We start from the raw sequence: 25,768 nt of genomic DNA, 5'->3' as shown, positions 1-25,768 counted from the left end.
TTGGACCTCTTTGGAAGGTGTGTGTGCAGAAAGTGATGGGCATGATGGCCATTGGATCCAAAAGAGAAACAAATCTTTTACATAGTATTAATGTCTTACTTTTAAAAATGCAGTGACTATTTGGTAACGTAAATTTATACATATAAGGACAATTACATGGTTTTGTCAGAGGTTCCAGCTTGAGTTCAGGCTTATTTAGGGACAGGTCTGGGCACGTCTGATTAACTGCTTATGTTGGCCAAATAGAATTTATTAGCTGAGGGGCTAGAGAATCTTCTCAGATAGTAACAGTATAGTCTATTCAGGAGAAGGAGGAGTTATGCACTAAGATGCTGAGTAAGCTGCAAAGTCATATTTGTGATACTGAGTATGGTATAGTAGCTCCTATGCAATCCGCACCTAGCCTAAGCCATGATTACCTATGTGGATTCTAAGAATAAACTCAGAGACACACGAAAACAAAACAACAGGATTGAAGGAGCTGTTTCACCAAATATTCTAAGATACTAGAATGCAAACAGGGCTGATTTGAGAAGTATTTAGTAAAATATGACACAGAATGGGGAAAAGCCATTAAATATTACAAAAGTTATTCAGTTTCAGCTGGGTTTTATGAGAGCACTGAGAAATGGAGTGTTGGCTGCTCTTTGGCAAGTATTCACATTTTCAAGCGCTTGAAAGGCTCTCCCTGAGGACACCTAAGGATATCTGGAAGGGACTTTGCTGAGGCCTGGAGGTCCCATGTTAGCAAAGATAGTGATAACTGAATTATTACCATGAATTTAATTTTATTAATTCCTATGGGATGGTGAACACCGAGAAACGGCAGTAAAATTTGTTTTTCATTTGAGCTACTCCTCATTATATTCTCTACTTTCAATGCCACCTTCAATGTTGCACACAGGCTGAAAGAAATCAACTTCTGTGCACATGTTTAAACAGATTATTTCTCGGCTAACATAAGCTGGGAGTACGACAATGGGAATTTTAACAAATGAATTAGGCCAGGCGCGGTGGCTCACGCCTTTAATCTCAGCACTTTGGGAGGCAGAGGTGGGTGGATACGAAGTCAGGAGATCGAGACCATCCTGACAAACACAGTGAAACCCTGTCTCTACTAAAAATACAAAAAATTAGCCAGGCGTGGTGGCGGGCGCCTGTAGTCCCAGCTACTCGGGAGGTTGAGGCAGGAGAACGGCATGAACCTGGGAGGCAGAGCTTGCAGTGAGCTGAGATCCCGCCGCTGCACTCCAGCCTGGGTGACAGAGTGAGATTCCGTCTCAAAAAAAAAAAAGAATTAAAGACTGGAAGCACAAAAAATTAGAGGAGATAAGTCATCTATTTAAAAAATGTGCATTTTTCCTTAAGTGGATCTATTTGGTCTACCCTGTTATATTTCAAAATTTTGTTATCTTTTTTAATATAAACTATATCCAAACAAGCAAAACAAGAGAGTTTCTGAAGGAGAATTTGAGCATCATTTTCCTATTCTCTGACTCTATAAGAATTAATCAGCTAATGAATCAGCTAGTTATTAATTATTATGTCCCTTTAAAGCACCCAGTTCTGCCCTTCTATGTCTCAACGTAAGATAACGCTGATATCTCCCTCAGTTTTATTTTTGTCTTTCAGCTCTATGGTAACTTGTGTGAGACATCTGTGCACAATCCATCCAGCTGTGATTAAATTCCTGATTTCAGTATTTGTGTGTGTGTGTGTGTGTGTGTGTGTGTGTTTCAATTCAAAAATTAAAGGCAAATTCCTGTGGAAAGAGATACTTGGATAACGTCTGCAAATGTAAGTAGTTCCCAAAGGGGAAAATTTACAATCATAATTTTAATTAGGGTCCCAAATGTTCAGTGATTCTAAGAGCACACTAGTAAATATTATTTTTACAATCTGATTAAATACTTGACTCACATGAATAGGCCTCATTGTTTCTCATATTTCAAAGGGAGAGGGGCCTGAAGGGTCTTCTTATAAATGAAATGAATTATACTTGTCCTACTTGCTGTGTTGAGCTACCTTGCAACAGTGAGGAGAAGGATCAGTAGAACAGCAAAGCTTTTATCATATTCCTGAAAATTAGGGCAACCCACCAGCTATCTGCATCTAGGATAGAAATTGGTTTAACAGTGTAATAGAAGTCACTGAGATAGATTCCCTCCCCTCTCCCCCAATACCACATCTGAATGGACTCATAGTGATGAACAGGGAGGAGAGAGACATGCCTTCTCCCATCTGAACCCAAAGAAAGGTCTGGGAAGGGTCTCGGTTTTGCTGTGGACTAGGTTGTATTTGTTTGTCTTTTTTCATAAAGAGCATTTCATTTTACCAAGTTTGCTGCTTGTGACCTTGTTTACTGCGAGTCCAATAACTGGATTTAAATATGTTCCAAGGTTTATCTTGTTGCATTTCTTGTTCACAAAGCCAAAGCACATCCTAGGAGCAAAACAGCATTGTGGCCAAGTCTTCCCAACTAAAATATATAGAGGTCTATTATAGCGACTCAGTAAATAGCTTGGACCAAACACCCAGACTTTCGGTGCTAATTGTAAGTGCTTTAGACATATTTTTCCTCGCAAACAATTAACAGTTATTCTGGTATACATTTCCCTGGATTAAACCTGTGAATGGGCGTAACTGTTTCCTCTCAACTGGCGGCTCTCTTGCCACTTAAAAATCTAACAAGTTTTTCCAATGCCACTTTCAGTATTACAATTACCAGCTGGATCTTTAGCTGAAGCTTCAGCTGTATGTTTAGTTTAAGTAGGGATAGCTATCAAACCTGACCCTTGGTGTAAGCATGTTCCTTTCTTAGGAAAAGTCCCAAGGCCTTTGGCCCCGTGCATGCTTGTGGAATTGCTATCTGTAATGTGGAATGGGATGAGATATTGAATGGCATGCTGTCCATCATTCTGTTATGGAATACCACTGTGAGTAATGTTCTGGTGTCTCTTACATCCAACAGCTTTGCATCTGGAGCCCAATAATATTTATTCAAGTGTTGGACTGGCTGAACCATTGATACTTAGAGTCCAGTTCCATTGGGATTAAATAAACAGTGAAATATTTCAGCAATAGGAAAGGGAAAATAAAGAATGGGAAGTATTTTTCAAAATAAAAAGAAAGAAAAAGAAAAAATGTTATTAATGAAAGGCTTGCTTTTCAGACGACACTTTTTTTTCAAACCTATTTGCAAACTACCATGTCTGTTAATAGTCCTCAGATGGTATCTTCTATTAGGTTCATATTTGATGAACCTGTTGGTTTTGACAATGAGTTGCTGTAAGTAACTTCAGTACAATTATAAGTAACTTTTCGGTAGGATTGTATCCGGTTTGTATTTTAACTTCCAAGTACTTTGGGTCTGAGAAAGAATATATGATTTGAGATTTTTTTCATAAAGATCTATGGAAATAGATAAGGGAAATGTTGGCTCTGATCATTATAGATTCTGGTGGTGAGTGGAAAAGATAGGTCTGGCTCTGAGCCAGCCTCTGAGTGGCATCCTGCTTCTGCACAGGCCCTGGCTATGTGAGTCTGAGCAGGGCTTACAGTTCCCTGTGCTTCAATTCGCGTATGTGCAAAATGGCAGTAACAACTGGACCTACTATAAAGTGTGTTTGTGAAGTTCAAAATAATTGATACAGGCCGGGCGTGGTAGCTCAGGCCTGTAATCCCAGCACTTTCGGAGGCCGAGGCGGGCGGATTACAAGGTCAGGAGATTGAGATCATCCTGGCTAACATGGTGAAACCCCGTCTCTACTAAAAATACAAAAAATTAGCCAGGCGTGGTGTCATGCGCCGCTAATCCTAGCTACTTGGGAGGCTGAGGCAGGAGAATCGCTTGAATCTGGGAGGCACAGGTTGCTGTGAGCCAAGATCCCGCCACTGCACTCTAGCCTGGGTGACAGAGTGAGACTCCGTCTCAAAAAAAAAAAAAAAATAATTGATATGTTAAAATATTTAATATAGCATCTGGCATACACTAAATAATAAATAAATATCAGCTATTGTCATTGTCATTGGAAGGTATGAAATGTGAAGACTCTGTCACCTTGAAAGTAACCTGTGCTGAGCTGGCTGTGCTTCCAGTACTCCACAGACTAAGAAACAGAAGAAGGTGATGGGGAAAAAAAGTTGGTAGCAGAAATAGAAAGTAGTAGAAAGTAGAATGGAGACCACATCTTAGGCACCAAAGTAAAATAACTCATTTAGGCCAATACCCTAATAAGTAAGCTCAATGTATTTCTTCATTTTAAATTAAGAATTCATTGAACTTTAAGTGAAGGTATAGGCATCCGTGCTTTAAATACTTGCACTGGGATGTAGACATATAGGAGGAAGGCAGGTTAGGAGTGTCCCGGTGTATTAATTTCGTATTTCATTTCCCATGTAGGGGCATAGAATAGATCACCAGAAAGATCTTATAAAAGGAACAAAATATTTTTGTGCAAAATAACTCAGTGATGAAGCCATTGACTATATCTTCCTGTACCAAACTGACACTGGGCATGAGATTTTAAAAGAATTAGAGAAACAATGATAATCTAAAGACTGGATAACATACAGACAATAAGTTGAGTTGTAAGCATAACAGAGACTATCCTCTTTTCTCTATTTCTTTCCCTTGACTACTCCTTTGGAGTTTTCTCCACTAACTCCCTCACCCTCTATTCCCTTATATGCAGCTTTTCCAAGGAGTTCCTGACCCTTTTATGTCTATATAATCTATTTAATCCACACACACAGCTTCATTAGCAATCACTTCTCTCCAAAAATCCAGATATGAATTAACAATTGCCTGATGAATCCAGACCTTTATAGCAGCAATGGTACTCATCTTCGTTAAGTCTAACATCCAAATCCACTAGCTTTCCCTACGAATTAGAGCCTTTGTCTGAATTCCCTATTTCTGGAAACGACAAACAAGGTGGTTGCCTTAGGAACTCAATGTAACCCTTGAAACTTTATTTTTCTTCCCTTTCCTCAACCAATCCATTGCCAAAATCTAAAAAATTTTCCTCCACTATATCTTGTCCCTCACCTCTCTTTTCCATTCAAATGTCATCATTCTAATATATGCCTTTATGGATTCATTTGCATAGCTTTCCCTCCTGGACAAACTGCAAATGAAAGTGCTGATAAGACATATGATTCAACTTCGAAAGCTTCTTAATCTATTTTATCGTTGCCCATCTTATCATTATCAAATTCATATTCTTTTGGTAGTTGCAAGAACTGCCATATTCATAGCAGATACAATCCTATTCCTCCTTTGTTCAAAACCCTTAAACTGTTCAATGTTTATTTTAGATTTCCCCAAGGTTTTACCATATCACACACAGGATATTACATGTTCATTCCAGTGATACAGTCCTGTGTGCATTACAGGAATGACAGTATAACGCCTTCCCTTTCTTTCCCATTCAGGGAAACATAGCAAAACACAAATCAGGGATGGGACTGCCAGTGGACCCTTTCCCAGGGGAACAACAATTTAACTTGTGAAAGTTATTTAAAAAAAAAAAAAAAAAACATTAAAAGTGTCTACAAATTGTCCCAAGGACAAACAGGAAATAAAGAAACATTTATTCAAGAAAATCTAGTGAACCCGAGGATAGCAAGAGTCCATGATATTTCAGTCAGAATCCACTCCATTAACCTCTACTATCCGCCATCTCTGTGTTAGGGAAACTTTAAACCAGAAGCCCTACTCCCACATAGGTGTGGTCAAGGAGACAGGGGAACTCCCTTTCCCAAGCTTCTAGTCTGGAGCTATAGTTTCACTGTGGGAAGGGCTGACTGCTGACATATCTCTTCCCCACTCTCTCCAACCCTCCCTTGCAGAAGCTCTCTTCCCGGCAGGCAGGAACAGTCAAGGGGACGAGGCTTCTCTAGTTTCACCCAGCCCTGACTTGTAGGATGGCCAGCAGGCTTTCAGGCATGACAGACTGAGAATACTAAGCTCCTGATTGCCACAGCCCAGTTCTCTTGTAGGGCAGAGGTTCCATGCCTGGAGGGGCTGCCACCCCTTCCCATGCCCACTCACAGAGCAAGAGTGTCGTTATTAGAAAGTGGTCCCCATTCCTAGCTCTAGCAAATTGATGTAGGATTTCTGTTCAGGGAGAAAAGCAAAACATAAAGGCAAAGAGTTTCACAGCTCTACCTCTAGAGACTGACTTCATTTGGGAAAAAGAGAGATGAATTCCATTGTATGTTCGTTGTCTAAAATAATGGAGATTATTGTGAAAAAATTAAAAGACAAGTAGATCTGATGAAGGCAAAATGGCAGAGCAGCCAAAAGTTTAACGCGGGAACCAGAGACAATTAACCAGAGACAATGAACTTCCCTGTGATTATAGACAAATCCACAGGTTAGAAGGGCTGCATGTAAGCACTGTGTTGCACCCATATGGGGGCAATTGGAGCAGGACATGGAGCCGACTTGAAAGCATTTGCAAGTCTACCCAAGTCACAGACAGACTCGTCAACACAGGGAAGAAGCTTCACACAACTTCTGGCAAAAAGTGACTGAACAATAAGCTACTCTGACCCAGGGTAACTCCTAGAAAGGTAGGCTTAAAAATGCTATCGCAGACCCTAATAATGCCATCTATGAAAAAACCACAGCTAACGTTATACTTAACTGTGAAAAAACTGAATGCTTTCTCTATAAGATTAGGAATAAGTCAGGGATATACATTTTTGGTGCTTCTATTTAGAGGCAATTAGGTAATACATATATACATAAATGGCACCCAGATTGGAAAGGAAGAAGCAAAACTATGCTATTTACAGACGACATAAAACACTAAGAAATCCACAAAAAACTATTAGAGTTAATAAATGAGTTTTGCAGAGTTGCACTATACAAGACCAATATATAAAAATCATTGTATTTCTATATTTTTGCAGTAGTATTCTGAAAATAAAATTAAGAAAACAGTTCTATTTAAAGTAGCATCAAAATTAAGATATGTGTACATTTGATAAAAGAAGCACAAGACTTGAAACCAAAAAATCATAAAACATTATTGAAAAAGGTGAAGTCTAAATAAATGGAAAGGCACCCTGTGTTCATGGATCAGAAGACTTAACATTGTTAAGACGGCAATACTTTCCAAATTAATCTACAGCATCAATGCAATTCCTATTGATAACCCAATCGGCTTCTTTTGTTGAAAAAGACAAACCGATCTTAAAATTAATGTAGATATAAAAGGAACCCAGAATAGACAAAATAATCTCAAAAAAGAGTAAAGTTGGAGGACTCACATTTCTAAATTATTAAACTTACTCCATGGCTTATAGTAATCAACACAATATGGTACAGGCATAAGGATAGACATATACATCAATAGAAAATAATTGAGATTCTAGAAATTAAACACATTTATGGTCAATTGATTTCCAGAGGTGTGCCAAAACAATTAAATGCATAGGGGAAGGATGTAGAGAACACTCTTTGCAACAAATATCCCTGGGACAACTGGATATCTACAAAGAAAAGAATAAATTTGAACACTTAACTCATTCATATGCAAACATTAACTCTAAATGGACAATGGTCTGAAACATGGAGGCTAAAACCATAAATCCACATAGAAGAAAACATAGGCATAATGCTTCATGACCTTGGGTTAGGTTAGTTAATGATTTCTTAGACACATCATCAAAAGAACAAGCAAAAAAAATGTGAGACTACCAAAAGTTAAAATCTTTTGTGTTGCAAATTTGACCATCAAGAGAAAAACTACCAATAGAATGTGAGAAAATATTTGCAAATTATCTATTTGATCAGGCACTTGTATCCAGAACATATAAAGAACTGTTAAACTCAATAGTAAAAAGATGACTATCCAATTTTTAAACAGGCAAATATTTTGAATAGCTGTTTCTCCAGAGAAGATATTCAAATGGCTAATAAACATATGAAATGATGCTCAGTAACCTTAGTCATTAGAAAAATAAAAATCAAAACAATGAGTTACTAATTCACATTTCCCATGTTAGGTATAACCAAGAGGACAAATAACAGCAGTCCCTTGGTATTCATGGGGGATTGGTTCCCGGGCCCTCCAACAGACACAAAATCCAAGGATGATCAAGTCCCATATATAAACTGGCATAGTATTTGCATCTAACCTATACACATCATCCTGTATACTTTAAATCATCTCTAGATTACCTATAATTGCTAATACAATGCCTATAAATCATTTCATTCACATTGATTCAACGTAGTACTAGTTGTTTAGCAAATTCAAGTTTTGGTTTTTTTGAACTTTGTGGAATAATTTTCCCAAATTTCTTCCTTTTTCCTCTTCCCCTTCCCCTTCCCCTTCTTTCTCCTTCCTTCCCTCTCTCTCTCCCTCCCTCCCTCCCTCCCTCCCTCCCTCCCTCCCTTCCTTCCTTCCTTCCTTCCTTCCTTCCTTCCTTCCTTCCTTCCTTCCTTCCTTCCTTCCTTCCTTCCTTCCTTCCTTCCTTCCACAGAGTCTTGCTCTGTCACCCAGGCTAGCCCTCCACCTCCAGGTTCAAGCAATTCTCATGCCTCAGCCTCCTGAGTAGCTGAGACTACAGGCATGTGCCACCACACCTGAGTAGTTGTTTTTTTGTATTTTTAGTAGAGATGGGGTTTCCCCATGTTGGCCATTCTGGTCTGGAACTCCTGACCTTAGGTGATCTGCCTGCCTCAGTTTCCCAAAGTGCTGGGATTACAGTTGTGAGCCACCATCCCTGGCCTCCAAATATTTTCAATCCATGGTCAGTTGAACTAACAAACATAAACCTCATGGATACAGAGGCTGATGGTAATCATGAGTGATGATGAGAATGCAGAGAAATCAGAACCCCTGTACATTGGGGGTGATTGTAAAATGCTATAGACCTTTTGAAAAATAGTTTGGCAGTTCCTCAAACTTTAAACATAGAGATACCATATGACCCAGAAATCCCACTTCTAAGGTATATACCCAAGAGAAATAAAAAATACGAAAACTTGGCCAGGTGCAGTGACTCACGCCTGTAATTGCAAGACTTTGGGAGGCCGAGGCAGGTGGATCACAAAGTCAAGAGATTCAGAACATCTTGGCCAACATGGTGAAACCCGGTCTCTAGTAAAAATACAAAACTTAGCTGGGTGTGGTGGCATGTGCCTGTAGTCCCAGCTACTCGGGAGGCTGAAGCAGTAGAATTGCTTAAACCTGGGAGGCAGAGGTTGCAGTGAGCCGAGATCGCGCCATTGCACTCCAGCCTGGTGACAGAGTGAGACTCCGTCTCAAAAAAAAACAAAAACAAGAACAAAAACTTATTCATAGCAACATTATTCATAATAAACAAAAGGGTAAACAACCCATATGTCTTATTAACTGATAAAGGAATAAATGAAATGTTGTGTATTCATATAATGAAATATTGGAAATAAAAAGAAAGGAAGCATTGGTAAATACTACAACATGAAAATGTTATGCTGAGGAAAAATAACAGCTAGTCACAAAAATACTATATGGATATAGTATGATGTCATTTATATGAAATACACAGAAAAAACAAGTTTATATAGATAGAAAACAGATTAGTGGTAGCTTATGGTAAGTGAAATGGGAACTGACTACTAATGAGTATTTTTTAGGAGTGACAAAATGTTCTAAAATTAGATTGTGATGATAGTTTCATAACCCTATGAATATACTCAAAAACATTAAATTGTGCCTTTTCATTGGGAGAATTCTAAATTTTACAGTTTAGATCTCACTAAAGCTTTTAAAATGCTAATTAGACCAAATAGATTAAATGTATAACTTTTTAATCTGCTCCAATCTTTTAAAAATATAAATTAAAACTTTCTCAAACACTTGAAATTTAGAATTTCTAATAATTTGTTAATTTATTCTCTTGAATTTTCTAGAACAGTGCTGTGCAATAAAAATATAATTTGAGTCAGTATGGAATTTTAAATTTTTAGTAAACAATTTTTAAAAGTGAAAAGAAACAGGTTAATTTTAGCAATCTATATTATTTAACCTTATCTATCTGAAATATTACTTCTATACTTAATGTAAACATTTTAATGAGATATTTTGCATTCTTTTCAAATATATCTTTAAAAATATTTCACCTGTGTTTTGCACTTATGACACATCTCAACTCCAACTAGCCATATGTCAAATGCCCAATAGCTACATGAAGTCAGTGACTACAATTAGACACTGCAAGTTCTAGATGGATTTTAATAAAATATAACAGTAATAGTTGTTGTATGTTCATCTTCTAGTCTTCAAACGACTCTTCTTTTTCTTGTCTTATTGCATGGACTAGGGCCTCCAGTAAAATGTTGGATGATAGTGGGGAGAACAGGTTTCCCCAGCATTGTTGCTTACTTTAATGAGTACAGTTCTTATGTTTCATGTTAAGCTTAAACTGACAAAATTACTTGTGATCTGTTTAACGGCGAATTTTGACATAGTACTGAGTATTATTGTCTATCTAATTATTGTCTAAACTCCATTTCCTTAGGGTGAGTTATTTCCTGTGATGTCTACTGTAAGCAGCCACTTACTCAAGTACTCCAGATAGCTCCAAAAAAACCTAAGATGGTTTAGCCCTGGTTCAGGCTGAGAGTCCTTCTCCACAAACACATGAAAACCTTCACTATTTGCTAAATCAATAACCTAGTACTTTAAGCAATTCTCTTTTTTAAAAACTGAAATTTAATGAAAAAAACACAGGGATATTTGAACTGATGTGCTTTATGACCTTGGGAAAAATAAAACAACACACACACAAATTAAATTATCATATTTAGAAAAATTAAATTAATTCTGAGAATAATTAAATTAATCCCAAAGTCTTATTTATTTTTAGGCAGTTAAACAATTAAAAGAATATGTTTACTTTCCTGAAATTGTCTCAGTGGGAAGGGAAAGTCTATTAAATGACAACTCTCTATGTAGATTCATAGCTGTTAAACATAATTAGTTTTAATATTTACTGCACACTGTTTCTATTTGTTATGTGGAATGAGAAAAATATGTTAAACAAAAATGTTTTACATGTACATATATGCATATGTGTATATATATTGCTGTATATGTTGGTATATAAATTGCAATATATGTATGCATATATATATAGGTCTCTACATATAAAACATCTTTAACATATTTTTTATCTTTCCATGTAATGTATAGAAATAATGGACAGTAAATATTAAAACTAATTATTTTTAACAGCTGTGAATCTTCATAGATAGTTGCCATTTGTCCGCCATTCCTAATGTTATAAGAAAATACAGTTATTAGGAAATAAAGTTATTGTTTATTATGGTTACTAGGTTGTAAGTTTATGCTGTGGTTTGAATATTGTTTGTTTTTCTCCACCAAAATTCATGTTGAAATTTGATCTCTGATGTGTCGGTGTTTAAAGGTGGGACTAGTGGGTGGTGTTTGGGTTATGGAAATAGGTTCCTCATAAATGGCTTAGTGCTGTTCTTGTAGTAGCATCTTCTTGTAGGTGCTGTTCTTGGTGCTGTTCTTCTCACTTTCCTAAGACTGGATTTGTTCTCTAGGAATGGATTAGTTCCCTCAAAATGGGTTGTTGCAAAGCTAGGATGTTCCTCAGGTTTTCCTCCTCTTTGCATGTCCCCTCCTTTTTTTTTTTTTTTTTTTTTTGACCTTCTCTGCCATGTTGTAATGCAGCACGAATGCCCTCACCAGAAGACAGATCCTTGACCTTGATCTTCTCAGTATATAGAACTACGGGCTAAACAAACCCCCTTTCTTCCTAAATTACCCAGTCTTAGATATTCTTTTATAGCAATAAAAATGGATTAAGACAGTATATAAGATGAAAAATATACAAACTTTATATTCACAAATTGGTAGGGCTTTAATTTAATTAAATTTTTTTTTTGACTGAGTCTCGCTCTGTCACCCAGGCTGGAGTGCAGTGGTGCGATCTCTGCTCACTGTAACCTCTGCCTCCCGAGTTCAAGCTATTCTTCTGCCTCAGGCTCTCGAGTAGCTGGGATTACAAGCGTGCGCCACCACACCTGGTTAATTTTTGTATTTTCAGTAGAGATGAGGTTTCACCATGTTTGCCAGGCTGGTCTTAAACTCCTGACCACAGATGATCCTCCCGCCTCAGCCTCCCAAAGTGCTGGGATTAAAGGCATGAGCCACTGCACCCAGCCAGGGCTTTAATTTTACATCTCTTTACCTTATAACTCAAACCCATATTAAATGGCTTCTGTACATATTAAGGGCTCTGAAGGCTCTATGATCAAAAATAAGAGAAAAGCAAAATTTATTTCATATATTCAGAAGAAATATAATAGACAAGGACAATATTTCACATTTTCCTTTGTAAGGAAGTGCATCCAAGTTTTCATCCAAATTGTCTTTTCTAATCCATTTAGTATTTTTATTTCCTACCTGCTTTGGGGTACAGGTTTAATACATATAAAAATTATTCTATTGTCTTCTGTTTCCAAGAAGATAAAATTAACATAATTCTCCTATTTCTTCACTAAATACAGCTAAGAACTCTGGACAGTTTATATGAAACAAGCATAAGACGACTCCAAAAGGTAGAGACAAGGCAGAATTGCTAGGGAACTTGAGACCAAAGGAATGACACATTAGTAAGTTCTCCAGGCATGCTTTCTGATTCACATGTCCTTAAATTGAAGCTGAAGAAGTCAGTAATGCAGAAACTTTTTTCAATAAATTGACAAACTTCTAGCAAGATTGATGATATAGTTAGGACATTTGTGCCCTTCAAACCTTATGTTGAAATTTGATCCCCAGGGTTGGAGGTGGGACCTAGTGGGAGATGTGTGAGTCATGAGGGTGGACTCCTCCTGAATGGGTTGGTGTCATGATTATGGTAATGGGTTCTCACTCTATTAGCTCACATGAGACCTGATTGTTACAAAGAGCATGGCCATTCCTCCTCTCTTCTTCTTGCTCCCTTTCTCAAGATGTGACATGCCTGTTCCTCTTTTGCCATAATTGAAAACTCCCTGAGGCTCTCACTAGAAGCAGATGCTGGTGCTTTACTTCTTGTACAGCCTGCAAAACCTCCTTTCTTTACAACTTACTTAGCCTTAGGTATCCCTGTATAGCAATGCAAAACAAACTAAGACAACTGACAGAGAATAAAAGACAGAAGATAAAAATTACCAATACCAGAAATAAAACAGGGTATATCCTTATAGTCTCTCTAGACATTAAAAGGATAATAGGGGAAAACAACGAACATCTCTACACACATATGTTTGACAACTTCAACAAAATGGACTAAACCTTCAAAAAACACACAAAGTATCAGCAACTCACCCAATAGGATATATATACTATATATATGTGTGTGTGTGTGTGTGTGTGTGTGTGTGTGTGTGTGTATTTTTTTTTTTTCTTTTTTTTGAGACAGAGTCTCGCTCTGTTACCCAGGCTGGAGGGCAGTGGCATGATCTCGGCTCACTGCAACCTCCGCCTCGCGGGTTGAAGCAATTCTCCTGTCTCAGCCTCCTGAGTAGCTGGGACTACAGACGCATGCAACCACATCTGGCTAATTTTTTGTATTTTTCATAGAGATGGGGTTTCACTGTGTTGCCCAGGCTGGTCTCAAACTACTGAGCTCAGACAATCTGCCCGCCTCGGCCTCCCAAAGTGCTAGGATTACAGGCATGAGCCACTACGCCCAGCCGAAAGAGATAATTTAAATAGAACTTTACTATTAAAGTAATTGAATTCATAATTGTAAAACTCCCCAGAAGAAATCTGCAGGCCCAGATAATTTCACCAGTAAATACCTATAATTGTTTAAAGAAAAATTAAAACCAATTCAACTCAAAGTCTTCCATAAAGTGTGATGAGTGATCACTTCACAATTTATTTTATGAAGTTATCATTACCCTGTTGCCAAAAATCAGAGAAAGTCAGTACAAAAAAGAAACTGACAAATGAAACAACAATTTAATATCCCTAATAAATATAGATGCAAAAATTTTTAAAACATTAGAGATAGAATTCAGCAATATATAAAAAGAATTATATACCATAACAACATGAGATTTTTTCTAGGAATTAAAGCCTGGTTCAATATTTAAAAATCAATCAATGTAATCTACTATGTCAATAGGTTAAAGAAGAAAAATTACATGACTATAGTAATCAATGCAGAAAAAAATTTAACAAAATTTAATAGTCGTTTAAGATAAAATCTATCAGAAAAATAGGAGTAGAGGAGAATTTGTAAAATTGATAAAAGACATCTGCAAACATCTTACAGGTGACATATGCTTAATGGTACACACACACACACACACACATACACACACACACACACACCCCTCCCAGAACTAATAAGTTTGATCAGCAAGGCCTTAGGACATATGATAAATGTACAAAAATCATCTATATTTCTCAATACTAGCTATAAACATGTGGGTGCAATGGAATTAAAAATGTGGTTCCATTTGCAATCACTCAAGAAAATAATGGAATACTTAGGTGCAAATCTGATAAAACAAACATGTATAGGACTTATATGATGAAAACTGCAAAATTATGATGAAAGAAATCAAAGAATATCTAAATAAATCAAGAGAGGTACCATGTTTATGGATTGAAAAACTCAACCACATGTGACCAAGGACACAGAGAAAGTCAGTTACTGATGCAATGCTTCTGGGAATGTAAAATGGCACAACTGATCTGAAGTGTCATAATTTCTTTAAAAATTAAACATTCAACTACAGTATGACCCGCATTTTTTTCTCCTGGACATTTATATGAGATAAATGAAAATCTGTGTTCACATAAAAACTCATACATGAATGTGTATAACAGCTTTATTCATAGTAGCCCCAAACTGGAAAAACCTGGTGTCCTGCAGTGGGTGAAGAGTTCAATGGAATCATACTCAACAATAAAAAGCAACAGACTAATGATTTACACAACAACCTGAATGAATCTTCAGAGAATTATGATGAGTATATATTTACTTAATGGTATCTCTGTATATCTTTTACATAACATTCTTGAAATGATAAAGTTAGAGAAATGGAGAATAGACTAGTGTTTCCAGGGGTTAAGGAGTAGTTACAGGTGAGAGAGAAGTAGGTGTGGCTGCAAAAGAGCCACATGAGCGATCCTTGTGGTGACAGAAATGCTATGTATCTTGCTTATAAATATCAATATCATGGTTGTGATATTGAATTTATAGTTTTGCAAAATGTTACCACTGGTTGAACTTGAATAAAAGATGTGCAGGATCTCTCTGTATTATTTCTTACAGCTACATGTGAATCTACAGTTATCTCAAAATAAGTCTATTTAAATTTTAAAATATTCCATCTAATATAGGTACCCAATCAGAAGCCTATAGACTATGAATAAAACTGTTATCTTTCATTAGATGGGGATTCTAATAATCATAATTGAGGAAGACTGAGAAGTTTTTACAAATAAAAAGTTGTAAGGAAAATAAATAAAATGTCTTACATAACAGATTAAGATAAAACAACTCTTTTTATCTCTGTCACTTGGGTTGAGGAAATTTGAGGTGGATGCACTCTAGGACCTTGAAATTTGAATTCTCTGAGACTTCAAGGTTTTGTAGAAGTGACCCATTCTTCTTTAAGGTAGACTGGTGGCAAGGGGTACCAGCTTTAGAAACACAATTATGGCTATCTCTACGGCTATAGTCCAGGGCTGACAATAAGAGATGCTGTTACAGATCTGGGCTCTCTAGCAGCAATGAGATGACAGAAGAACAAATAATTGCGGCCAGGTGATGACACCTTAGCATCAGAAAGAAAGTGATCACAATTATCATGATAAATGGCAAGGTCAGAATGGCAGTCTTGGGATCTGACCCACAGAGAGTATGGAGATGGTTAATTGAACATTGAGGTCCAAGGGCAAAATGGATCAGTGGCCAACGAGGGTCCTGTTTATTCTTTATTGTAATAAGAAGAAATCAAGAATGGATAATCAGAAGGCTGAGACCAGCCAACCCCAGAAAAAGTCGTAAATCCTTTGCTTAATTTCCAGGCCTGAACCGATTATAATATTTAAATTCCACTGACTGAGGGAGACGCTAAGTATAAATGAAAAAAGACTTTGCAATACCAAGGCAAGTATGGATTGAAAGGATTTCCCAGTTCTTATAAAGCTATTTACAGTAGTCATCCCTTATCTGCAGTTTTGATTTCCAGTTTCAGTTACCTGTGGTCAACCAAGATTTGAAAATATTAAATGGAAAATTCCAGAAGTGAATAATTCATAAGTTTTAAATTGCACGCTATTCTAAGCAGTGTGAATCATCTTTTTGTCTACTATATTCACTCTGCTTATATTACCTGCCCCATTAATCACTTAGTAGTCATCTTGGTTACTAGATAGACTGTTGCACTATGGCAGTGCTTATGTTCAAGTAACCCTTATATTACACAATAATGGCCCCAAAGCACAAGAGTAATGATGATACCATATTGTTATAATAGTTATATTTTATTATTATTGTTGTTAATTTCTTATTGCCCCTTATTTATAAATTAAACTTTATCATAATTATATATGTATAGAAAAAAGTATAGTACAGGTGATTCCAGACTAATGATATTTCAACTTTTGATTTTTTGACTTTACAATGGTGCCAAACATCACAATTTTGACATAAAGTACAGTATTCATGAGATTTTGACTGTACAATGGCACTAAACCATCACAATGTTGACATAATGTACAATAGTCAATAAATTACATGAGATATTAAGTGCTTTATTATAAAAAAGGCTTTGTGTTCAATGATCTTGCCCAATTGTAGGCTGATGTGCATGTTCTGAGAATGTTTAATGCTAGAATAACCTATGATGTTTGGTAGGTTAGGTATATTAAATGCATTTTTCACTTACAGTATTTTCAACGTACAATGAATTTACTGGGATGTAACTCTATTGTAAGTTGAGGGGCATCTGTATATATAGGCATTGGTACTATCCATAGTTCCAGATATCTACTGGGGGTCTTACAATGTATCCCCCAAGTGTAAGAGAGCACTACTGTACTCAGATAATCACATACTGGAGTAAGAAAAATACTAAAATATTTTGAGGATAGTTGGATACTAGGTCCAAATCGGCACTGATACTGTGGAACCCAAAGTGTTATTGTGGCCGCTGTTACTGTTGGGACCTGCAGTAGCCAGATAATAAATGGAATCCTGTCACAAGATAAAAACGAGATGGATCTGCTGGATCCATGGACATAACTTTAAATATTTCCCTTGTCCCAAAATGCAGAATTGGAAACAACATACTTGTAATAGTACAACTCAGGAAGACTAAGTGGAGGCCCTATTATTGCACCTATCCCAACCAAGATATTAAATCCAAAATAATACAATATCCCTGGAACATGAGGTAATAATTAGTGTCACCCATAAAAATTTAAAGGATGTAACCTTGATCGTCACCATCATGTCCCCATATAATTCAGTATTCTGGCCTCTCCAAAAAAAAAAAAACAAAAAAAAAACAAAAAACAACAGTTGGATACTGGAAGATGACTTATAGATGGTTATAAACTTAAACAAGTATGAGCCTTGACTGGAACTGATGTGACAAGTAAGGTATCTTTGCTGAAACAGAGGGCAAGGGCATTGTAAATGGCCATTGATCTGATATATGCATCATTTTCCATCCATATCAGCAAAAAGGATTAAAAGTAGTTTATATTCACATGTCTAGAGGTACCATAACAAGGTCATATTGGTTCATATCATTTTAATCAGCCGACGTGATCATGAAGTTGTAGGTTCCTGCAGGACTTGGTAAGATACATGGTGCTCTAGACAGTAAGACGTAATTCCTACAAATATTCAGTGAAGATTTTAGGAGTTTGCTGGTCTGGGACATAGTAGGATATTTCCTCCAAAGTAAAGGACAAAGTAATACATTTCAAAACAACCAACAACACACAACAAAAGGCATAATACAATGGCACAACACTATTCACTCTTGGGAATGCTGCTGTGACCCATTTACAGAGTCAGATAGAAAACTACCAGATTTCATTGGGATCCCAGAGATAGAAAGAGCTCTGTTTCTGTGATGCAAGCAACCCTGTCATTTGCTCCCTATGACCCATCTGGTGTCTGTGTGAGAAGAGATGCTGTATAGGGTTTACGGCAAGCAACCCTAAGTTTCTAGAGCAAGGCCATGCCATCTAAAGCCCAGAAATATGCACCATTTTAAAATCAGGTCCTGGTAGCATCTGGTCATGGGGCACCAAATGGCCACACTGGCAGAACTATATATCATGATTTGGCTTCTGTCAGATTCACCAAGTCATAAAGAATGAGGCTAGACACGCTTCATCGTAAGACAGAGTGGTACATTCAGGAGAAGACATAAGCAGGTCCAAAGTAAGCTGCAAAAGTAGGTGCCACAGAATTCCAAGTCATCTACCATCACTGCACTACCTCCTCACCATCAGGTCACACTATGGCCAAGCCGAGAATCCCATGTGAGTAGCTCATGAAGGAGGAAAATGGTCGAGCTTGGTTTAAAGATAGTTCAGCCCAGTGAGTGAAAGCTGAAAAGGAACTCTTCCTAAGCCACAGTCCTACCCAGGGAGGGCCTTGTAAGGTGGCAATAAGCAGAAATCCTCACAATAAATAGTTTTCAATGGTAGATATTGTCATGCACTTTGTGTGAGAAAAGAAGTGGCCTTAGGTAAAGAAAATATATGGCTACATGATCCAGGTCCTGGAAGGAAGAAGGTTAGAAGCTCAGAGACCAGGAGGTCTCTGAGATGGATTTATAGGTGTGAGCATGGAGTATAAGTACCTTGGTATCACATGTTAACACTTATCAAAGAGCACATGTTAAATAACGGGCCCTGAACCAGTAAGTAGATGAAATGGCCCAGTGACCTGATGTCAACTAACCTCTCCTGTCCTGGCACAATAAACTTGTGAATGTAGTAGCGAGGGCAGCAGGAATGGAAACTACATATAAGGTCAAAAGTAAGAGTTCTCACTGGCCACGTCCCATCCAGCCTTTGCCTCTGCCTATTATCTAACCTGTCAACAATAAGGACCAATGCTGAACTCCCATTATGGCACTATCCATCAAGTTCAATCAGCTACTTATGGCAAGTTCATTACATTGAACTCCTTCCACTCTGACAGAGGGTGGCAGTTTATCTTTACTGAGATTAACACTTATCTGCCTTTCCTGCCCACAGGATCTTTTCCAGCACCTCTACTCAGGGACTTAGAGATTGCTCCACTGACACTGGTTTCTTCATAATGTTATCTCAAAACAAAGGACCCACTCTACAGTAAAAGAGATACAGAAATTGACATAAGACTGTGGAATTCACTGGTCCTATCACACTGCTCCTGCATCACCCAGAAGCTGCCAGCTTGATATGGCATGAAAACACCTTTTGAAGATTCATCTGGAGTGCCAACCAGAATATGCATCTTGAATGTTTGATGTCCTTCAGGACAGCACATACACTCTAAATCAATGACCATTTTATGGTACTGTGCCCCTAATAGGTAGAAAATATGGGCTTGGGAACCGAGGAGTAAAAGTATAAGCAGCCCTGTTTATCATCATTCCTATGGTACCCATGTGAGGGACTGGTGTGTCCTGTGCCTAAAACTTTAATCTCTTGTGGGTCTGGAGTTCCTTGTTCCCAGAGGGGAAATGCTTCCACCATGGTATACTTATACTACAAAGAGAAATCCACTAATTGGTGAATGTTTCAAAATTTTTAAATGACTGTTCAAGGCTGTGAATTTTATCCATTCATTGTTCTCCAGATTCCAAAATACGTAAAAGCTCCTAACCAAAGTGAACATTAGTGAAAAAAATTCTGAAGATTCCTTACTTTAGTATCCAAGTTCTAAGAAAAGATTCTAGCATCTCATAGATTATCAGTATTGGATGAATGAATGAATGAATAAATAAATGAATGAATGAATCATTTGCAATAAACGTTTAAAGTGGGTGAAAAACACAAGTATAGAGTGTTTGACAGTCTTTTGGAATGTTGAACTTCTATTGGAACTAAAAATACAGATTGCTACTCTATGGTCATAAAAAATACATTTACTTTAGTGAAAAAAGGCAGAAATCGCAAATGAAATGTTGGCTTAAAAATGCACAATTCACTAGACTAGCTCAGGTGCTCTGTTGTCATTCTTATTAGCAGTAATAATAGTGTTACTACTAATTAGTATTAGCAATATAATTAACATTGATATTTTAGTGTTAATGCTGGATTTTTATGGTATTCAACTTAATAAAAAAATCTGTAAGTAGAAAAAATACACAATTCATTAAATGTCCTCATTCAATAAAGTAGTTGTTACAGATATCATTATTATAAATTGACATTTTGGAATACTATAGGATGCAAAAACAAAGACAAAAAGTAGAAACTGGCCAGGCGCGGTGGCTCACGCTTGTAATCCCAGCATGTTGGGAGGCCAAGGCAAGCTTATCACGAGGTCAGGAGATGGAGACCATCCTGGCTAACATGGTGAAACCCCGTCTCTACTAAAAAAAGTACAAAAAATTAGCCGGGCATGGTGGCAGGCGCCTGTAGTCCCAGCTACTCGGGAGGCTGAGGCAGGAGAATGGCATGAACCAGGGAGGCGGAGCTTACAGTGAGCAGAGATGGCGCCACTGCACCTCCAGCCTGGGCGGTAGAGCAAGACTCTGCCTCAAAGAAAAAAAAAAGTAGAAACTGGACTGGGCATGGTGGCTCACGCCTGTAATCCCAGCACTTTGGGAGGCCAAGGTGGGCGGATCACGAGGTCAGGAGTTCGAGACCAGCCTGACCATCATGGTGAAACCACATCTCTACTCAAAATACAAAAATTAGTTAGGCATGGTAGCACACACCTGTAATCTCAGCTACTGGGGAGGCTGAGTCAGGAGAATCGCTTGAACCCGGCAGAGGCGGAGGTTGCAGTGAACTGAGATCATGCCAATGCATTCCAGCCTGGGTGACAGAGCAAGGTTCCGTCTCAAAAAAAAAAAAAAAAAAAAAGAAAACTTCATACTGTGTATGACTACCAATCAGGCTTTAGTCAATACAATGCTCATGCCATTGAAATCGTAAGGTATGTCTTTCTTTTTTCATATCATTGCAGACAAGGCTTACCATTTGTTTTCTTCTAAAAGATATAAAGTTAAACTAAGTATTTGCTGTCACCGTCAGGACCTTTAACTACAATTTTATATTTTTCAAATGGTTTTTTGGGGGATGGGGGACGGGGACAGAGTCTCGCTCTGTCACCAAGGCTGGAGTGCAGTAACGCAATCATGGCTCACCACAGTCGTAATATCCTGAGCTCAAGTGATCCTCCCACCTTGGCCTCCCAAGTAGCTAGGATTTCAGTCATGCACTACCCTGCCTGGCTGATTTTTGTATTTTTTGTAAAGATGAGGTTTCTCCAGGTTGCTCAGGTTAGTCTCAATTCCTGGGCTCAAGTGATTCTTGGCCTCTCAAAGTGCTGGGATTCCAGGTGTGAGCCACCACACCTGGTCTTATGCTCATGTTTATTACCTCTTAATTCTCACAGCTCTGTAAGAGTTAGTTCCCTAAAACAAATCCTCCATTTTATAAAGGAGATAATTGAGACGGAGACAGCATCAGTGACTCTCTAAAGTCATCCAGGTGTGTCTGACTTCCAAATGGCTCTGTCCTCCTGTGCTGGCTACCATTTACGCTGCTGAGGAAATTGATTTCACTGTGGTTTTGTTACTGTCTCCTCATGGCTCAGCCTGGCTTTTGTTGGAGTCATGCTTTGGTTTGGGTTTGTCTTTTGCTCTGTGGTTTTGGCACAGTCCCTAAATATGCCCTGTTTATTCTATCCATATGGCAGTTTTCATTTGATGCCACACAGTTTGCAGTCTTAGAGGATGGCTCACGTTTGAATTTCATGTTACTCTTCCAGGTCAGTCTGATATCCACCACCCAGTTCTCCAGGTGGGAGAATAATCAAAGAGCCTTGGGGGAAAGAGGGATTCTCAGGGTTGGCCTTGTGGCCTTCCTACATGATGAAGATGTGAAGGCTGGATTTGATAGTGAAGAGTCTTCTTTGTGTTCTCTCATTATTTATGCCACATCTGCCTCTCAGTATTTGTGTCAATGAGTCACTGTAATTACAGCCGTTGGATAATTTCCCCCGTTTTACAACACAAACCCGACTGTGTGAGTGCTCCATCAGAGAAAAGCATTTATTTCCTTGCAGTACCGTCAGGCAGCAAGGTCTAGCTTTCTTGAGACGTGGTTATTAGCCAAGTCAGATGAAATGGCTTCTGTTCTTACTCAAGCTAACTGAAAGTGAGACTTGAGGAGCTTAGCTGATTACGGAGACACAAAGGATCAGAATTCTTTTTTTCCTATATAAAATCCCGAATTTTGACTGAGGATCCTGCTTAAAAAATGATTTATGGAAAAATAAACTATGCTGACCCTGAAATGGAGGGGTGGGGGTGAACTGGGGAGAATCACACTTCACTGTTTCTGTTCACTAGTACCCCCACCCCAAAACAAACAAGTAGCTCGTACCATCTAGGAAGATGTTATATGGCAAAAATATCTGGTTTAATTAAATACAAAAATAATTCTTGAAAGTTGTATGTATGATAGAACCTAGGTGTTTTCAGTTCCTCCATCCTGTTGCTTGTTCATAGCCTAGTTCCCATGATGAATTAAAAAGTACTGGGTCTGGAGCAGAAACTCTACTGTGCCATAAGACAGAACTAATCTTGTAATTCTACCACATTGCAGGAGGAGAAAAAAGACCTTGTATATTATGACATTCTTTTTTGATTAATACTATGGGTGTTCATGACTGAAGTGCCATTCATCATTCTATTTGTGAGTCACTAGGTGAATCGTGAGACACTGTAAACCAGGCCTTATTTAACTGTGTTTTATGTTTTCTCCAGGAAAATACAAATTTCCATTTCTACCCCTAGCACTGTACTACACCAAAGACTGCAAAAAGCAAATGAGGCCACAAAGAAATGGAAAAAGAAAAATAATGTTAAGATATTTTTGAAGATATCCAGAGAGAATGTTTTCCTGTTGCTAACATGGAGGCAATGCTTATCTTACACATCTAAGTTGAAGAGGCTCACTGTCCATGTGATTTGAGGTCACATAAGAACTGACCATAAATGTTGAACCTTTGCTTTCACTTTCTTAGTCCCACAAGGTTTTGCCTCTAGAATGTCATGGTTAAAATTCAACCTAGGAGGATTCACAGACTAATGCCTCCACTTCCATTAGTATGGATAATTTCTGTAATTTTCCAACTTTTTTTTTTTTTCAAAACAGATCACTTTCTCAAAAGAAAGTATAAGGCAGAGCCTTAACATGGGTTGAGTATCCCTAATACAAATATGTGCAATTTAAAATGCTCCACAATCTGAAACCTTTTGAGCACTGACATCATGCTAGAAAAAAATTGCATATTGGAGCATTTTAGATTTGAGGTTTTGGATTAGGGTTGCTTAACCAGTAAGTATAATGCAAATATTCCAAAATAAAAAAAAAATTGAAACACTACCGATCCCAACATTTTGGATAAGGTATACTCAATCTGTATTGCAAAATAAAGAGGGACGGAGATGTTCTCTGTTTGAAAAGACGAGATTGGAGAGTTCCCAGTCCCTGAAAAATTACTTCCCAGATGTGACTGTGAGACCCATCCATGAGACATTACTGCTCTATGAAACATACTTTTAACAGCACTGAAATACCGTTTGGCTTGGGAAAAGACAACTGAACGCTGTGAGAATCCAAACTAAGTGACCATCTTGTGGCGGGGCTAAAAGGCAGGTAGACAGCAAGGAAGGATGAGCAGTGGAAGGTGATGCCAGTGCAGACAGTTCTCAGTGGGAGCCACAGTAAGGCCACTGGAGTTGGCATTCAACCATCAATGCAGGTATAAACAGTGGGTTTTCACTAGCGTCATGGGAATCCGGAAGCATTTCCAACTCCTAATCTCATGCCTAAGTTTTGGATGCCAACGATCTCTAACCCACATGTGATCATCTTCCCAGGGTTGTATGTGGTTTTTTTCTGATGTGCTATGCTTGGAGAAATTGAGAAAGCAACACAGAGCAGCTGCACCCCAGGGAGGCATATTATAAAGTAGTTTAAATGGGAGTTTATCCTAGCCTCAGGCCATGCCTCACTAACGGAGAAGCAGGAAAAAATCAACAGAGGTATGGTATTTTTAGGGTGTACCCAGACAACTTTATGTCTGAGATAAAAATAAAATCTCAGAGAACTCTAATAACCCTCAGCAACGCTCAGCAGAGCATTAAGCTCTAAAGACCAAAATCCTTATTTGATAAGTAAAGGATATCAGTAAATATTAAAATGAGTAGGTGTGTTAAATAAAAACTGTGAACAAACAAGTTTGATTTTTTTCTTTGAAAGTGGTTTGGCTTTTCTTGTTGGGAGCTCATAAAAGCTTCCTTGTGATCACCCCCTTTTAGGTAAGAATTATTCTTCATGGTTAAAAAACAAAAAATGTGTTTTAACTGGGGTGATGTAGGCTAAAATTGCTCCAAGCAATTTTGTATAGTGGAATTTCAGAGTAAAAAATTAACTACAAACCACTGACCGGGTCCATTGTCTTTCTCAATGCTACAATTTTGCTGCTGGAAAAGGGGGTTTGCTATTCAAGGATGCAAAAGTGTGATTCAAGAATCAAGCCTTTTCATCTCTCATGGGATATTGTCCTTTATCAGAGCATTCTTGGTGGATAAACATGTAAATTATTATGCAAAGCAGGATGGAGTAATTCAAATTGACAGTTGCCCTATTTAAAAAAAATAAAAATGTAGAAGCCTTGAACATGTGTCTGCTGACAACAAAGGAGGTTCTTGTTAAAATCAACATTGTTTGGTGTCATTTTCACATATATTTCAAGCAGATAAATTTGCTTTCTTTACTTCCTATTATAAAATTGCTTTTTTTCTACCAGTGTGTTTAACAGAGACAATTTCAATAGGAAATATTAAATTGTAGTTATATGTATATATATAGCTATATATAAAAATATGTATACGTTTATATACTATATATAAATTATGGTTATATATAACTACAATTTAATATGAATAAATTTAATAAATAATTTAATATAAATACATTTAATAAATAATAAATTATATATATAACTATATATGTATCACAGAGAATAGATTATTTCCTATTTCCTTTACCATTCTCTTAACAACTATAAAGCTGCTATATTGCACCTTCAGTGAAGATCATTCATCTATAGCTAGCAATTACTTCCAAAGAATTAACTGATGGCCACATTTAAAAGAGAACACCATTACAATTTTTTATTGAGCTACCACCAATTCTACCAGTTTACCTGCACCTACACCCATCGAGTCTGCCTTTCTTTCCTACTGGGACAGCAGATGGAGTTGGCCTTGTTCTTATCTACGACAAATCCTCCACTTGTGCCCTGGTTCCTTTGCCCTCATAACTGCCCTGTGGCTTTTATCCAGCAGAATTTCCTTTTCTCTTTGGTATCGTTACTTTCTCCCTATTTACCTTTTTATCATTCCCACCACCATGAGTGCAATATCACTGATCTTAAAATAAACAGTAAATGGTGTTGACTCCAAATCCTTTTATTGCCACATTTCTCTACTTCCCTCCACAGCAAGACTCCTTGAGAAAGGTTCTGTATG

The 25,768-nt window shown here is 37.6% G+C and overlaps 1 long non-coding RNA gene across 1 annotated transcript; it reads left to right on the top strand.

Annotated features, from left to right (window-relative positions):
- Positions 1–1,630: 1,630 nt before the first annotated feature.
- Positions 1,631–22,318, top strand: LOC139356971 (uncharacterized). The gene is made up of 3 exons (XR_011609552.1): positions 1,631–1,797; positions 12,542–12,646; positions 21,994–22,318. It is a non-coding gene; the product is annotated as an uncharacterized lncRNA (long non-coding RNA).
- Positions 22,319–25,768: the final 3,450 nt, after the last annotated feature.

This window comes from Macaca nemestrina, chromosome 11 (genome assembly GCF_043159975.1).
Source record: "Macaca nemestrina isolate mMacNem1 chromosome 11, mMacNem.hap1, whole genome shotgun sequence".
Classification (NCBI taxonomy): Eukaryota; Metazoa; Chordata; class Mammalia; order Primates; family Cercopithecidae; genus Macaca; species Macaca nemestrina.
Note: the sequence above shows the minus strand (reverse complement) of the source record. Positions and strands in the feature narration are given on the sequence as shown.